This window comes from Tyto alba, unplaced genomic scaffold (assembly GCF_018691265.1).
Source record: "Tyto alba isolate M040663 unplaced genomic scaffold, T.alba_DEE_v4.0 Super-Scaffold_40, whole genome shotgun sequence".
Lineage (NCBI taxonomy): Eukaryota > Metazoa > Chordata > Aves > Strigiformes > Tytonidae > Tyto > Tyto alba.
This window is the reverse complement of record NW_024881316.1, coordinates 22000744-22006743: the sequence shown is the minus strand read 5'-3', so window position 1 is coordinate 22006743 and position 6000 is coordinate 22000744.

The window sequence follows — 6000 nt, the reverse complement described above, 5'->3', positions numbered from 1 at the left end:
GGTACTTCTGGCCCCTACAATGCTTACTATTCTCCCTTTGCATCACAGAGACATTAAACATGCTGCCCCCAATTCTAAGTGTTTATGTTATTTTGGTGGCATCCATGTGATGCTCCATCCCTTTTGGACAACACTGGAATGCAACAAGAAGCTGAAAATCAGAGAAATTACTACCATAATATTTTCATGATGAACTGAATGGCCATGGAAACTGCTGCAACTGTTACTCTATCCCCAAGTATAGACTACTGTCTCAGGCAGGAACTGTGCAATTCTACAATGGGAACATTTAAACAGATAGGGAATAGTTGCAGTGGCTCCAGGATTTTGCATCTAAACAGATGTAGAAACAAATGTGTCCCACTCTTCTTGGTGTGAAAACGCTAACACCCATTGTGAAAAAAAAGTTACCCACTTGGCATCAGAAGCATGTTGAAGTAATAGCTAGCTTCAGAAAAAAGGATTATTGCTGAGAAGTATATGTCTACAGCTTGCAATGTTGAGAAGACAGATGAACATACCAACTGCATCAACATTACACTCCCTGATTTTGGGCTTGATGGCAGGTTCAGAACTACCAGTTTGAAAAATTGAAAAAGGTGCTTGGCACTAGGGGTACAAAGGAAGCCTTTCTGCATAAAGAAACTTGCACAAGCAAACTACAATGTATCCAGTCATCATATTCTCAACGGTGTAGAGGTCCCTACTATTACTTTGGTATGTATTATTTTTAACAACAGTGTTACATTACTGCTGTCCAAAGTAATATTCTGACTCTGCAACCTGGGAAAAGACAGTTTAATTACGCACATAGCAAAGGCTGGTGCAGAGTTCATCTGGAAGACTGAAAGTAAAATAACATAAAATCTACAACACCATTTGAATGCCAGTGTTGCAATAAGTGCATGCTTATTGATAGCCTGACACACTCTACCTGTTGCAAGACCAAACGAAAATCCTTTTTTATAACAAAGACTTAGCATATTTTCAATTTGCTGAACCGGTTTACTCAAGCAAAATGCAAAGGAAATTAGAGATCCAAAATAATCTCAGTGCCAGATCACAGAGGCTGATAGTTCTCAGATGCTTTCTTGTTTAAAACCGAATAGAAAAACTGCTGATTTTTTTTTTTTTTTTTCTTAGGAAGTACAGAAAATTATTATTTTCCCTATCTTGGCTTACAGCTTATACCTTGATTTTTAAATACACATTATTTTCTTCACTTAAAGTAGTACTAGTTATTCTCTGTGTGTTTGTGGGCTTTGGATCTTAAGAATACGCATATTTTGTTTCCAAGTTATTTGGTTTTCCCGTTAAGCTGAATATAGGTATATCTTTTCTAATACACTGACAATTATGATACTACACAAAAGAGGAATGTTCACTAAGTATAGAAGCAACAAAAGGACATGCATGCCTAACAAGAACCTATAATAATTTATATTTTCTATGACATATTCTATATTTCCTTCCTGTATAATAATTTTAATTGCCATTTAGTGGTATAACCTTGTATTTGAGCATGGAATAGAACTGCAACAGACCTTCTGTTACCAGCTTTGGCTTCTAGCTTTCAATTTTTAATTAAAATCTCAGAATTAAAATCAAATACAACAATTTTTAATAATGAAATTTCAATACTAAATGACAAGACAAACTTTGAGTCTAGTGACAGTACAGTATATCAGTTGACAGAATAATATAGCGAGTTATACAAGTGGACCTGTGAAGTTTTCCTGTCTCATTTTGTTGACATTTTGCTGCACAAAATCCATCCCCCCCCCCCCCCCCCCCCCCGAAAAATAAATGAACGTACCTCCCCAGCAATGGATGGGAAAAAATCAGGAGCAGTGTGGAAAGGATGCTGAACAGTCAGTGAGTGACTGACAGATGTAGTAATCTGAACAGACTGAGCAGAGATCACTGTTTAGTTCTGGCTGCAGCACTAACAGCACAAGGCAATAAAATCTGTGGTTAACATTTTAGACCAAAAACATAAATGAATTTTCATACTCAACCCAAAAAAACTATTCAAAAGGGAATAGTTATGAGTCCTTGTAATTGCTGTATGCTCTTGTAATTGCCATTAAAATGTCAAAGATATTATTAAAGTTCCAGTTTAGCAGTCTTCATAGGTAGCATTTTTGAATTACAGTAACAACAACAACAAAAAAAAACCATAATTAGATTGCAGTTTTGTAACAGCAGCTGTATGGGATCTTTACACCACAATTTCCTACATAGACAGTCACAGCAAATACGCAAAGCACTACTAGTGCCAAAGGCTCTGTTTGTCATCCCTATGGCTAGGCTCTGATTCACCTCCTAAAGTGTCTTGAGAAGACATTCCCAGGCTGTCACTCAAACAGGTTGCAGAAAGAGTGTTTGCAGAAAATCTAACTCAAATGAAATCAAAAAGGTCCAGCTTTCCTAATGTATAGCGTTAATCTACTTCAACAGGAATAAATAAGTAGACATGTTGTACAAGTGCATAACAACAGAAAACTTACTTGTGAGCAATATTGTGCAACTTCTTTTTAAAACTATTCATCTTTAGGATTACTCCTGTAATACTTAAATAGCATCTACTTGGATTATATGTTGCTTAAGTACCAACTGTGAGTGTTAAACCTGCTGAGTGACAATTACAGCATGTGCCTATAAAAGATCATGACTTCTTCAGTCATGAAAAATCTTTCTCTAGCACATCTCCAAAGTTTTAGCATGTACTGGGCATTAAGTCCATTACAGAGACAATTCTTTCACTGAACAGACAGAAGCAACATGAGGAATTCACTGAATTTTCCCAATGAACAAGTGAAAGAGGGCTTCGCGTTATTTGGTTGTATTTGTGAAGTATCAGCAGTATTTCTCTACTCCCTCTAACCAGTCCATGGCCAAGGCGTATTATCAAAGTTCCAGAAAGAAACTGAAATGACCTTCTCTTCCAGAATCAGAAGCAGTTTTAGGAGCTGAAAATGGAAAACAACTCTCATTATCACTATAGCATATAGACAAGATCTAGCCTAAGATCATGACACCATATCAAAAACCTTTAGCATACCATACCTTGTATATGAAGTGCCCATTTACATTAATGGGTGAAAAGGTCTGTGGTAAATCCTCATAATTAACTCAGAGTATTTTTTATAAATATGCATGGCCAAAGAAACCAAACAAATATGAAGAATCCATTGTAAAGTCTTTCAGTTTTGATAACGTGCTAGAGCAACACATGTAAATTTCCTACAATAAGCTTAATTCTGCACCACTCTTCAACCACTTCATTCCCATCAAAACCATAAATACATCAAATATATCTCCAGCACATCAGCACAGAAATTTCCATGGCAGAAAGGCTCCCCCCTCTAGCATATAGCACAGGTCTGTTCCATCAACCTCCTGCTAGAACAGCGTTCCTTCGGCGCTGTATGCCAGCAGTACTGGGCTCGGATGTACGCTGCAACCACACGGGCCCAGGCCGTGGAAATAGAACAGGCTTCCAGACTGAAACGCTGAGCAAAACTTGGACATGGGAGCAAAATTAACTAATGTTTAACAATCATGAGACTTTTTAAAGGAATGAACAAAAAGTAAGCAGTTTGAAAACAGATTTTGAATGAAGACATCCATCAAACAATGGAGGAAAATATGCTAGAGGGGGGAATAAATGAGACTAAGCCACAGAAATGAAGCTGACATAGCAAAAGTAGACAAGAGCAAGAAACTCATTTAGAAGAATTTCATATACACAAAGAAATTATAATCAGTGGAAAAATATAAAGAAGCGCTCAGTTAAATTGTAAGTATTAGTGAATTTTAGATATAATAAAAGCAGAATTTCCAGGTAACACAAAATTTAAGAAATTATACACTTCCATTGCAATATAAACACCATGAGGAGTTTGAACTAGCTAACATGCTCGAATAAAGGATCTTCTGTTAAAAGCATTCTTTTTGCATTAAATTCTTACCTCGATGTGAAAACCTGTATTTTGCAGTTTATGATCTTCTTTGCCTCAGTGTATGAAATTTCACCCAGTGATTCCTGTACTGAAGCCAGTAACTTATATACATGCCACAGCATGTGAATTTGTCAGACTTTTATCATCCATTCCACCTTACTCCTCAAATTAAGAAACCTTTAGAAGCCTATATTTTCTTCTTGTATGATACCACTGAATCTACTTTTTGAGTTAAATAGGGAGAGTCCTTTACATGTCTCACTGTTTCTAGCATTTGAATATTTTTTGCAGCTTTGCATTCTCACCAATGTCACTCTCTCTTCTACGACACGGCTCTGGATCTATCACATCTCAAACACAAATTTTACAGAAACAATTAACCTCATATAGCAATCTCTTCCACTCCACTACTCTGTTCATCAGAAAACCAAAAGATCACAGAATCTGAAAGATATCAAGGCACTGAACCTAATCTGAAGAGGAAAGAGAAAAGCACTAAGAGTAGGAATGCTAAGTGTAAAGGAAGGAGTTAGGTAATATGGCATGTGAAAAATGCTACACAGGCTCCAGAGACCTTAGGGCTTTTTTTATATCAGAAAATAAGGTAACTTGAGAGGTCTGTTGTCAATAAAACTGCACAGGGTATTTCAATAGTTAGTATTGATGCTATTTAAAAATAAAAATCCCTCTACTCCTTCTCACAATTTCCTGTTATGTATCTAAGGATCATGTAAGGATCATCTTTACTGTTACCACAGCACTGCCCTGGGAGTTCATATTGACCTCCTTGTCAATTATAATCCCTGGCCTCTTTTTAGAGTGACAGAAGCATTCTTAAAAACTTACAAATCTTGTGTTCCTGGTGCTAGCTGTATGACTTTGCAAGTGTCTGTACTATATCACATTTTTGAGTGAACACAAGTTATTAAACAATCTAGATTACTCTGCAGAACTATGTCAACATCATTGCTACTTGGCATTCATCAGCCTCTGGATCAGTCACACTTGTTTTGTTCAGTGATCTTTGATTACACTCCTTTGATAAACCTGTTTGAAAACACGAACATTTAGTGTTACAGCTATGTTGTTACTTTTATGCCAACCTTGTAATCTCATCAAAGCATTAAGTCAGCTTTCTTTACAATAGCTATTTTCCCTAGAACTACATTGATTTACATTAATTACATTCTTATCTTTTAATTATTTTTTGGTTTAGTCTTGTATGAGTTTTCTATTAGATGACAGTCTAACCCTGTCATAGTCATTTCACCTTTTTAAACCCTGGCATAACATGGGCATAAATACAGTCTTCAGAAATTGCACCACAAAAAGCTACAGTTAATAACAGCAAATCAAAGATCTAACCAGCAAGCCCTCAAGTGTGTAAGTTAATTCCATACAGATAGACTAGTAACAGACAGGATGACACCAATAGCTATATAAAATCCCCCTGATTCCATGCAAATTTAAAATAGGATTAGTCCACATAAACACAGTGAAACTACATTCACCTGATACTGAAACAAATTCAGATTCTGATCTTTCTCTCCAGTATACTATTGCTTGGGATTTTTTACCCTCGTGTTATGATACAGAAGACCTACATAAATGTCAGGGACAACTGACTTCTGTCTAGAGGGACAAAGGAAGCTAAGCATCTGCAAAAGACAAGCACGTTAAGAATTGGTATTTTTATTTAGTCTTCCAGTAATATTTATATTAGTTGATAATAAAGATACATATGTCAAACATAAGAGTACTTTAACAAATCCCATAGAAGCAGCATTCTCAAACCAGAACAAATATACTAGCAATAAATTAATATAAACTACTTCAAAGTGACGCATGAACACTGTGTGACTGCATGTTGAAGACTACTTCCTGTTCTGGTCAAAAAAATAATATAATGGATTTTTTCTAAGTACAGGAAGTTCGACAAAGATGATGAGAAGTAAAAAAAATGCTTTGTAATTATATTCGGATTCCCCTTCTTGACAAAAATGGCTAACAAAGAATATAAAGTATATACGCTTTT